Source organism: Chlorocebus sabaeus, chromosome 4 (assembly GCF_047675955.1).
Source record: "Chlorocebus sabaeus isolate Y175 chromosome 4, mChlSab1.0.hap1, whole genome shotgun sequence".
In the NCBI taxonomy this organism is placed as follows: domain Eukaryota; kingdom Metazoa; phylum Chordata; class Mammalia; order Primates; family Cercopithecidae; genus Chlorocebus; species Chlorocebus sabaeus.
In genome coordinates, this window is record NC_132907.1 from 86261738 (window position 1) to 86274143 (window position 12406).

Genomic DNA, 12406 nt, shown 5'->3' on the forward strand with positions numbered 1-12406 from the left:
TGGTGAACACAACTCATGGAGTGCTTGATCTGATGATCTGTGCCAGGCAGTGAGCTAGATTGTAACAATAAGACCAATGATAAAAATGGATATATATATAGACAAAGACTGGTATATAATCAATAGATGATGGATAGCTAAATAGACATAATTAGGTAGATAGCTTTAATTCTTACTGTGCCACTTAATAGCTGTAGAAACTTTCATGAGTTATAACAACAATTTAAGCCTCCATTTCTAGATAAAATTAAGTTACTTAAATGCTTAACTCATAGGGTTTCTGTGATAACTAAATAATAAATCTTGCATATATATGCATGTGTATATCTGTGTGAGTATGAATATATATACAGAGAGACAGAAAGAGACAGGGACAGAGAGACAGAGAAGAGAGAGACAGAGAAACAGGGGGGCACACACGTGAGCTTGGTACCAAATAGATCATTTTGCCTTCCTTTTCTTCTCAGCTCCTGAAATACTCTGTTCCTGAAATACAATGCAGTGATAACTACTGTTTATCTTTTTTTTTTTTTTTTGTCATGTAAGTACAAGACTTCTTTATAGAAAACTCTCAACCTATGGCATCAATTTTGGACCAAGATGTGTCCATCTGCCTTCCTAAATGCCCTTAAATGACAGCTGAGCTCCTCAATAGCCTTCATTGCTCCTAATCTTTCACCCCTGCAGGGAAGCATCTGGCGGCACACTCAATGTCCAATGCCCACTGGGCTGACCCAGAAGCAAATTTTGTGTCAGCTCCTCCAGCCCACCATGGATCATCCTGGGAGCTGTCTTCAGATGGTAATTATTCTCAGCTGAAGCCATGGCCCCATTAAAGACAGAACGCTAGAGATGAAAAGTCCCAGATTCCATTAGCAGTCTCTACTTCAGACGTGAACTCTGGGACTTGATGCCTCTGATGTGTCTCTTCATGTTGCTTCCACAGGCTTAATGATGCCTTTAGCATCTCCCACCTGAAGGTATCGCTCATTATACCACTGAGATGCACGGCCATATTTCAGTTAATTAAGTTCATTTGCTAGTTTGTAAAGGAAACACAATTAATAAAGTAAGTCATGCGTGTCTTACTTTTTTCAGGTCAATGTTGAAATGAGAACTATTTTGACTGATCTGCTCAGAATAAAAAGAGGAAAACAGTTCATGCTGAACTACTCATGTGTGGAGGTGATGAACATATGTTTCTAATTTTAAACTGACATAAAAGCAAAAATAAACAAATTTAACAAATCTTAGTTATTGACAACCACTCATAGGATAGTTCAGCTAAGAAATAAACATATGGTTCAGGGAATAAAGAAACTGCCTGGCTCGGTGTGGAAATGACTCTTCTAGAATTAGAGTTTCATGACTGCAGTGAGCTCATTTCTTCTGTAATTAGGGTCAAGACTTGAACTTTTCCTGTGGATTTTCCCATCAGTAGACTGGTGCCATTTATCCATGTAGATGAGCACTACAAGGACAGGGTGGGCTTCAGCATTACTTCATGTCACACTTCAAGAGTGATGAGTTTCTCAAGGAGACAGCCATGCCTCCTCAGAGTCAGCCCATCTGTATGTGATCAGGTGGGAGAATTCGCTTTAGAAAGTGGAGTGTGATGGGACAGAGGTGCTAAGTGCCCTCTGAGGAAGTGTCGGCTCTAAGAAGAGAAGAAGTTTGGCCACGATGATGCTTGGCCCCATTTCCAGCCACGTCTCAGTCGACCCCAGCTGCTGGGAAAAGTACCACCAACTGCGAAACAGCAAACATTCATTTCTCGCAGTTCCGGAGGCTGGAAGTCTGAGATCAGAGTGCCAGTGTGGTCAGGTTCTGGTGAAGACCCTCTTCACATTTGTAGATGGTTGCCTTCTCCTTGTGCCCCACCTGGCAGAGAGAATGTGAGCTGGCTCTCTGTCCTGTTTTCGTAAGGGCACTCATCCACTCATGAGGCTCCACCCTCATGACCTCATTACCTCCCAAAGGCCCCACCTCCAAGTATTATCACGTGGGGGATTTGATTTCAACATACGAATTTTGGGGGACACAAAATTCAGTCTGTAACAAGAGACAATTGTCTTACTATGATCAGACTATTTGTGATTTACTTCGTTTCTTGACACATCTGTATACATAGATAGTACTTACTGTTTTACAAGAATCCAGTTTGTCCTTGCATTGTGATTTATTTTAAAAACACTAGTTTAAGGTTTCTGTGATGAGCTAAAGGCATCTAACTGAATCCAGAATATACTGTGAACTTTAGTGTCTCAGGTCGCATGTTGTGAAGGAAAAGGTGCCACACGCTTGTCACTGGTCTTGGTGCAACCTCGAACTCAACATGTGAATCCCAAGGGAGTTTCTTCCTCTCCATAGGCCTCTGCTTCCCCATCTTTTTTTTTTTTTTTTTTTTTTTTTTTTTTTTGAGACAGAGTCTCGTTCTGTCACCCAGGCTGGAGTACTGTGGCATGATCTCAGCTTGCTGCAACCTCCATCTCCCAGGTTCAAGCGATTCTCCTGCATTAGCCTCCTGAGTAGATGGGAGTACAGGTGCATGCCACCATGCCCAGCTAATTTTTGTACTTGTAGTAGACACGGGGTTTCACCATGTTGGTCAGGCTGGTCTCGATCTCCTGACCTTGTGATCCACCCACCTCGACCTCCCAAAGTCCTGGGATTATAGGCGTGAACCACCACGCCCAGCCTTCCCCATATTTGAGTGAGCCAATTGAAGATGATCCCTGGGATTTATCCAAATCCACATTTTTGGGGGTTGATGAGAGTGAGGGTGGAATGTCTGTCCCTTCTGGACAGAATCTTAACAATTCTTCAGCAAATCAGTGAACCTTGAATCCATGTGGAGGCCTCTTTCTAGGGAGAATGCCTCGGCCAGCTGATCACAGGAATCACAGTCCTTGGGCTTCCTCAGATGTGAGGGAGGGGTTCAGTGATCCTGCCTGTCAGCCCCCAGGTTCACAAGTACAGCCACAAGATAGATTACCAACTGCTTTTTTTCTCAACCCTGGGAAAAGTGTGGACATCTCTCTGCAGCAAGTTGTATCAGCAAGACTGCTGTATCAGGGGTTGTGCAATCCTCAGTTTAACATGAGGAAGAATTTACTCTCTGTCGGAGTTGCCCATTCTGCTCCTAGAAGCCGCTCACCGTGGGTTCCAGCACAGGCCAGATGTGGGGAGAAGCTTCCCACCCTGAGGGGTGAAGTCTCAAGTCCTGTTGTGCCCACAGCGAGGTCCTTAGGCCAGCAGCATGGACATCACTTGGGTGCTTGGTGGAAATGCCCACACTTAGGCCAATGATGAGTCAGCCTCTGTGTTTTATGAGGTCCCCTGTGCACAGTGGAGCGTGAGAATTGCTGGGGAATGAGGAGGAGCCTCAATGTCATCTGTTGCCCAGGAGCTGAGCCAGGAGGGAAGACCTGGAGCTGAGACCTCCAGAGGCTGCTCCACAGAGAGGACAGGGATGATTGCTTTTTGTCATTCTCCACTTTGGCCACAGCTGGGCTCTTGCTCAGTGACCCACCCTGTGCTGCTGCCTCAACCTGACCAAACTGCCTCAGGTGCTGCTTGGGCACCTGACAGGCTCTGCAGTCAGTTCACCCAGATGCAGCCACTTTCGTCCCATACCAGCTTTCCTCTGAGGCCATCTCCATGGTTCCCACTGCGAGGGCCTGGCACACTCTGCCTCCCTCTTCTAGTGCCCCGCTCCTCTGAGACCCAGAGCATTTCATGAAGTCCCCTTGTCCTGTCTGCAGCTGCACAGGGACCTCTGTCTGAGGTTTGCCATCATCCTGGGCCACTCATGGGCTGTAGACGTGGATTCTCCACTTCTAGGTCCTGGATCATAAAAGGGCCTCCAGTGTGTCCTCCCAGGGAGCTAAGACATAGCAGACCGAGCCCCCCAACCTCACTTTGGGGGATGTGTAGCAAGTGGGCAGTGACTTCTGCCAGAGACTGGGTCTGGTTCTTCCCCGGGTGTATCACACATGGACTGCCTGCCTTGAAGACACTGGTATCATAACAAGAGAATGGATGAGGCCAACCTCATCCACGTATCCACCGTGTCACATCTTCGTGAATAACTGTCTAAGCAGGGTAAGTAAAGGAGTTACTTTTACAGAGAGATTGCCGCCTAAAAGGTCTTTGATACTCCATTAAGTTTGCAGTCCTTCAAGTGAATAGTGGCCTATTAGCAGACCATACAGACAAGGTTCATTTCCGACACTGCACTGGACACCTGCTATCTCAGAGTCCAGGTTTGAGTGTGCAGGTGTGTGAGTGCCTGTGGCCCTGGGGGAGGCTGAGTGTGCACTGGCACAGATGCTGGACACAGGGGACCCCCTCATGGTTCGGACAAGCCTGGAGACTCGTTATAAAGCAGCACAAGCCATCTACTTTCCCAGAGTGAGGATTTTTCTCTAATTCTTTCTTCTTGTACCCCCACAAGGTAGTTGGGAAGGACCCACCTCCCCCCACGCCCTCAGATTGAAAAAGTCTCAGTTCTCTGTGGCTGAGTCACGTTCTGACTTGCACAGCAGTTTTAAAGTCTTCACAATGACTCTACTGGCTGAAAATTATCATCAAAATTCCAAGTCATACTTAGTTAACAACTAAGTAATTTTTGGTATGCAATCTACAGGCTTGTCATTGCTCCAGTAGGTGCTGTCTCCTGAGGCTTTCTGGTAGTTTCTGGTAGTTTCAAAATCTCAGGAGCCATGGAGCCATGGAGCTTGGAAAAACTAACCCCACTGCAAATACACAGTGGGGTACGTGAGACATTGTTGTAACTCCCACTTTCTTTTCAAATTGAGAAATAAAAAAAATAAGTGTGAACTTTGGCCTATGTGGCATTCTATAAGCACATTTTCTGACATAAAACATGGCACAAAGTTTGGCCTTTTGGCTTTTAGCAATGTGGAGTTTTTATTATCTTCAATCCCACTCACTAGCGAACTTGGCAATAATTTCAGTTTTGCCATTAGCCATCAGCTGAGTACCTGAGGGGGCTCTTTCTCAAGAAATCCCACATGGGCTTTGTGAGTCTCATGTCTGCTCTAACTCCTTTTTCCCTCTGCCTTAAGTTTTCATGAGTGTTCCCATTTAGTTCAACTGAATTACTGTTCGCAATTCACTGCACAAAGTGACCATAGCTCATATTACTGAGAGCGACCTTCCAACCCATCATCGCAGCCCTACAGTGCAGCTCCTACTCAAGGGGTTGGGACAAGCTTCCTTGGAGAAATTCTAATGCAACCCTGGAAACGATCTTCATGGGAATCTCAGTAGGAAGGAACACTTGCACAGAATTGTCATTTAAAAGGAATGAGTTTCACCATTGTGTTTTTCTTGCCATCCCACCACTGAAACTACTGACATGATGGGTCACGTGGCTCACGTTGCTTTCACAGAAGTGAGAGTGGAACCTGCAACAGTTCAGTAAACGGTGTTTGTTAGCTCTGGTGAATCTATATGCGTCTACAGCAACCTCAATTCTTGCCTCCTCAGAAGAAAGAATTCGACCCAGGAACATAAGGCAGAAAGACTGAGGCAAGTTTTAAAGCAGGAGTGAAAGTTTATTAAAAGGTTTTAGAGCAGAAACAAAAGGAAGTAAGGTACACTTGGAAGAGGGCCAAGGGAGCAACTTGAGAGATCCAAGTACATAGGTTGACCTTTGACTTGGGGTTTTATGCGTTGGCACGCTTCTGGGGTCTTGTGTCTATTCTCCCCTGATTCTTCCATTGCAGTGGGCTGTCAGCATGTGCAGTGACCTGCCAGCACTTGGGAGGGGCCGCACGCGCAGTGTGTTTACAGGAGTTGTACACATGCTCACTGGAGGCATTTTTCTTTACCAGATGAATGTTCCTAGAGGAAGATCATATAGCAGTCAAATGCCACCATTTTTGCCTCTTAGTGTGCATGCTTGAGCCCACTCATCCAACTCCTGAGAAATTATTAGGAAGCTGCTGATCACCAATTTCAGACTTTTTTTATCTGTTAGGAGACTGTCTCTCCCTGGTGCCAACTACAACCAATTATTATTTTAGAGAGACAGTTTAACAGCCACCTGACCATCGCTGGATGGTCTCCTGACATTACTGGGGTAGGGCCCTCTTCTGCCCTGCTCATGTTTGCCTAATTACCTACTGTAACATGTTCTGAAGCTTCCTAGGTGGAAGGACACTTCCTACCTGCCTCCCCGAAATAAGCTACTGCTGGAAAGACTCAAGTTACTCTGAAAATAACAAAGCTTGGTAGTTAACTAGTAGCCCGTTGAGATTTTCTCATTACACAGTGAAACCAATCATTGTGTAATTGAGGCACAAGATCGCCTTTTAGCTACCACAGGAGCATACACGCTCCACCACGTGGCAATGGTACAGGTCTTTGAGCCCTCCTGTACTGTAAAATCAAGCTTATGTTTGTAAGAACTACTGCAGGTTCTAAATGTAGAAACTAACTTGCACGCTTTCATATCTTGTGTTTAACATTCATTCTTATTTTGCCTTGTACATGATCTAAAGTGTAAACTGGACCACTACCATCTACTTTTGAATGACTTTGTTTCAAAAGTAGGCAAGACTCTGAAAAATCTTTTCTGATTAAAATAAAAATGAATAACAGGACTTCATATTGCAATGTCCGAGATAAATAAATCTATGTGATAAAATTTGTATGAAAATAAAATGCTTTATTCACTTTGGATTTGTTTCATGATTTGTATCTATTTTGTAATATTATAATGGTATAGAATACATTAAATTATCCATTTGATTACAAGAACACTGGTTTCTAAGTTGTGCTATTAAGTTGCATTTGTTTCAGAATTTTTCACTTGTCAATTTTTAGTGAGGTCCACAATAGTCCCCAAGATTGAGAAGTAGAAATGAACTTTTATTTAATAGGTCTGAGTTTGCAGTTATAGAATTGATTGTAGTAGTTCATCTTTGTCAGCCTGTGAGAGGGTAAGAATAGAGGTTACATGTCAATAATAAAGGTTAATCAATTCATTAAATTGAAAACATGGGTCTGGCTGCATCACCTTCGACATTGTGCTCAGTGCAATGTGGGAAATGTGAGGGTCACAAGCATCACCCCAGGAGAACTTCTTCATCTAATAGCAAAGAAAGACTTTTTAAAAAGTTGACAAAAGATTGCAAGTGCAGTGATAGCTCAGTGTATATTATATATATATATATATACACACACACACACACACACACACACACATATATATATATATATATATATATATATATATATATATATAAACCTGGATCAGAGCATCTGACTCCATCAGAGGCCAAAAAAGGGAGAGAAAACTAAGATGTTAGAAAGTGTTACCATTATTTCATCAAGTGGAAAGAGGCTAAAATTTTAAACTTCATCTGGTAGGCATTGAGACTCCTATGATATGTTTTAATCAAAGAAGCAATCATATAAATACTAATATTTCTGTAGTCAAATAATTACTGTGGGACTTACTTTGACTTCAGTGTAGGGAAGACTACTCGAAAGATATTCACTGTGTTGTTCTAAAATAGTGTCATACTTCATCATTTATGTTTATATCTTTAATCCATCTGGAAGCATTGTTTTTCAGATTTAGTCTGGTTAATGATCTATTTTTGTTTTCTCTATAGGGTAACTCAAATTTTCCATTATCACAGTCTGTCCACAGTATGAGTTCATTTCTCTATTCCTTTACGGCAAGGTTTTGCAACCTTAGAATGACTGACAATTGAACTAGATAATTCTCTGTTGTTACAGATATCCTGTGTTTTAGAATATTAAACAGCACCCAAGCCACCATCAACCACATGCACACCCTCCCCACTATTGTGACGTGAAAAATGTCCCCAAACTTCCAAATATCCCATGAAGGATAAAATTGCTTCTGGTTGAGAACGACTGTTTTCAGGGTACTTTCAGCCTTTATTACTATGCCTTGAATGTTACTTTCTACAAGACTGGAGGGATATCTCTTGTCTTCTTTTACAGAATTATCTTAGCAATTTGGAGACTTTCTTATATTTACATATATTTTTTAAATATTTTGTCTAATACTCATAAAATATTACTGGGTTATTAATGGACATATTAGATATCTTATTAATTTGGGGAATATAGACATATTTATAATGTTATGTTCCTCCAGTTAGTCATTCTTTTGTAACTTTTACAATTTATTCACAAATAATTCTATCTCTAAATTAATGCCACGTGGGTTATAGACTAATGTTAAAGCGAGTAGTATCTTAGTTTCTTCTGTATTTCTTATCACTTTTTCTGGAAAGTTATAGATTTCTGTTTTGACTTTTACATAGCCATTTTGTACTCACTTTTAGACCATAAGCTTGTGGTCTAAAAATTTATTATTTTGAATTTTTTATTATTAAAAGTATTTTATATATTAATATAGCACCAGCACATGATGAAAATTATCTCTTCTTCCTAATTCTTATATTGCTTATTAATGTTTCTTATTGCAATGTCACAAATAAAATCTCTCTAACATGTAAAACCTAATAGAGTTAGCTACATTAAGTTAAAGAAGATACAAGAAAGAAGAGACAGGCGACCAAACAGGAATATATATTTTTATCCTACATAAACCAAAATGGTGGTTTGTTTAGGAACAGGAGTCTGCAAACTTTTGAAAGGGCAACACAGTAAATAGCCTAGCCTTATGATCATATTGTCCATGTTGTAACTACTCAACTTTACCATTGTAGCTCGAAAGCAGCTACAGACAAGGTGGAACTGAATTAATACGGTTCCAATCAAACTTTGTTTACAAAAACAGGTTTGGCTCGCAAGCTGCAGATGGCTGAATCCTGATCTAGAACATGTTAATGACCACCAAAACTCAACATAAAAAGCAGTCATAACCAAGTAGATAAAGCATCAGAAACCTAAAAAGGGAATTTCGGGGGTAAGGAATCCTGAATTCTTGATACCATAGGTGAACTGCACAACTTTACTAATTCTAAGAAAAGACTTTATTTGATATAGAGATATTACTTCATACCCCCTCAATGCTAAAAGTTTATAAAGTCAGACATCAGATAGTGGCATGGCAGTTATGTAAACAAAATTTTAGTAGGAGTGAAGACTGATGGTGTACTTTTGAAGAATCTTTTTCTGCCTTTTTATTGTTTTAATTATACTTTAAGTTCTGGGATACATGTGCAGAATGTGCAGGTTTGTTACATAGGTATACATGTGCCATGGTGGTTTGCTGCACCCATCAACCCATCATCTACATTAGGTATTTCTCCTAATGCTATCTCTTCCCTAGTCCCCACCCCACAACAGGCCCCAGTGTGAGATGTTCCCCTTCCTGTGTCCATGTGTTCTCATTGTTCAACTTCCACTTTTGAGTGAGAACATGTGGTGTTTGGTTTTCTGTTCTTGTGTTAGTTTGCTGAGAATTATGGTTTCCAGCTTCTTCCATGTCCCTGCAAAGGACATGAACTCCTCCTTTTTTATGGCCACATAGTATTCCATGGTGTATATATGCCACATTTTCTTTATCCAGTCTATCATTGATGGGCATTTGGGTTGGTTCCAAGTCTTTGCTATTGTGAACAGTGCTGCGATAAACATACGTGTCCATGTGTCTTTATAATAGAATGATTTAGAAACCTTTCAGTATGTACCCAGTAATGGGATTGATGGGTCAAATGATATTTCTGGTTCTAGATCCTTGAGGAGTCACCACACTGTCTTCCACAATGGTTGAACTAATTTACACTCCCACAAACAGTGTGAAAGTGTTCCTATCTCTCCACATCCTCTCCAGCATCTGTTGTTTCCTGACTTTTTAATGATTGCCATTCTGTTTTGTTTGTTTGTTTGTTTGTTTTGAGATGGAGTCTCATTCTTTCACCAGGCTGGAGTGTGCTGGTGCATAATGATCCCCATTCTAACTGATGTGAGATGGTATCTCATTACGGTTTTGATTTGCATTTCTCCAATGACCAGTAATGATGAGCTTTTTTAAAAAATTAATTAATTAATTTTCTTTTTAGTAGAGACGGGGTTTCACCATGTTGGCCAGATTGGTCTCGATCTCCTGACCTCATGATCCACCTGCCTTGGCCTCCCAAAGTTCTTGGATTACAGTCTTGAGCCACCGTGTCAGGCTCATGAGCTTTTTTCATATGTTTGTGGGCCTCGTAAGTGTCTTCTTTTGAAAAGTGTCTGTTCATAACCTTCAACCACTTTTTCATGGGGTTATTCTTTTTTTCTTCTAAATTTGTTTAAGTTCTTTGTAGATTCTGGATATTAGACCTTTGTCACATGGATAGCTTGTAAAAATTTCCTCACATTCTGTAGGTTGCCTGTTCACTCTAATGACAGTTTCTTTTGCTGTGCAGAAGCTCTTTAGTTTAATTAGATCTCATTTGTCAATTTTGGCTTCTGTTGCCATTGCTTTTGGTGTTTTAGTCATGAAGTCTTCGCCCATGCCTATGTCCTGAATGGTATTGCCTAGGTGTTCTTCTAGGGTTTTTATGGTTTTGGTTCTTATGTTTAAGTATTTAATTCATTAATCCATCTCGAGTTAATTTTTGTATAAGGTGTAAGGAAGGGGTCCAGTTTCAGTTTTCTGCGTATGGCTAGCCAGTTTTCCCAACATCATTTATTAAATACGGAATCCTTTCCCCATTGCATGTTTTTCTCAGGTTTGTCAAAGATCAGATGGTTGTAGATGTGTAGCATTATTGCTGAGGCCTCTGTTCTATTCCGTTGGTCTATATATCTGTTTTGGTACAAGTACCGTGCTGTGTTGGTTACTGTAGCCTTGTAGGATAGTTTGAAGTCAGGTAGTATGATGCCTCCAGCTTTGTTCTTTTTGCTTAGGATTATCTTGGCTATACAGGCTCTTTTTTGGTTCCATATGAAATTTAAAATAGATTTTTCTAATTCTGTGAAGAAAGTCAATGGTAGCTTGACGGGGATAGCATTGAATCTTTAAATTACTTTGGGCAGCATGGCCATTTTCACAATATTGATTCTTCCTATCCATGAGCATGGAATGTTTTTCCATTTGTTTGTGTCCTCTCTTATTTCCTTGAGCAGTGGTTTGTAGTTTTTTGTTTTTTTTTTTTTTTTTTTTTTTTTTTGAAGTCCTTCACATCCCCTGTAAGTTGTATTCCTAGGTATTTTACTCTCTTAGTAGCATTTATGAATGAGAGTTCACTCATGATTTGGCTGTCTATTACTGACGTATAGGAATGCTTGTGATTTTTGCACATTGATTTTGTATACTGAGACTTTGCTGAAGTTGTTTACCAGCTGAAGGACATTTTGCACTGAGATGATGGGGTTCTCTAAATATACAATCATGTTATCTGCGAACAGAGACAATTTGACTTCCTCTCTTCCTATTTGAATACCTTTTATTTCTTTCTCTTGCCTGATTGCCCTGGCCAGAACTTCCAATACTATGTTGAATAGGTGTGGTCAGAGAGGGCATCTTTGTCTTGTGCCAGTTTTCAAATGGAATGCTTCCAGCTTTTGCTCATTCAGTATGATATTGGCTGTGGGTTTGTCATAAATAGCTCTTATTATTTTGACATATGTTTCATCATTACCTACTTTATTCAGAGTTTTTTTTCCATAAAGTGGTGCTGAATTTTGAAAAATATTTTAAAGTATTTATTGAAATACAATATATGTATCACTGAAATCCAATATTTCTACTCCAGGATTATGTTCCAAAATCTATAGTTGCATGTAAAAAGATGCTATAAAAAATGGCTTTAATGAATCTACAATAGATGTAAATCAAAATTTTCCAGTTCAAATAAGATGTATAGTTACTCTATCCAAAATAAGTCTCACAGAAGTATGTGGAGAGTTGTAGAAGACGGTCTCTTGTAGATTATTATTGTAATTACAGAAACAAAATGTCATATCTAAAAAAGATACTCATAGAGTCTGGGTGCAATGATTCACATCTATAATCTCTCAGCATTTTGGAAGACCAAGGCAGAAGGATCACCTGAAGCCAGAAGTTCAAGCCTAGACTGGACAACATAGTGAGATCCCATCTTTACAAAAAAAAATATAAATAATTTTTTAGAAGTTAGCCAGGTGTAGTGGCTCACACCTGTAGTCCCAGTTGTTCAAGAACTTGAGCCCAGTATTTCAAGGGCTGCAATGAGCTATGATCACGCCACTTCACTCCAGCCTGGGTGACAAAGCAAAACCTTGCTTCCAAAAAAAAAAAAAAAAGAAATCTTGGTAGAAAATTACATAGGAAATAACAAGTGCATACAAATCCTGAGTGTCTTCCTGCTATCAATCCAAAACCAAACACTGTTGCTTCCCTCAATAAATGTTAGTATATCTACATTCCACAAATTAGTTTAAATTTTGTCGGAGCTATTTA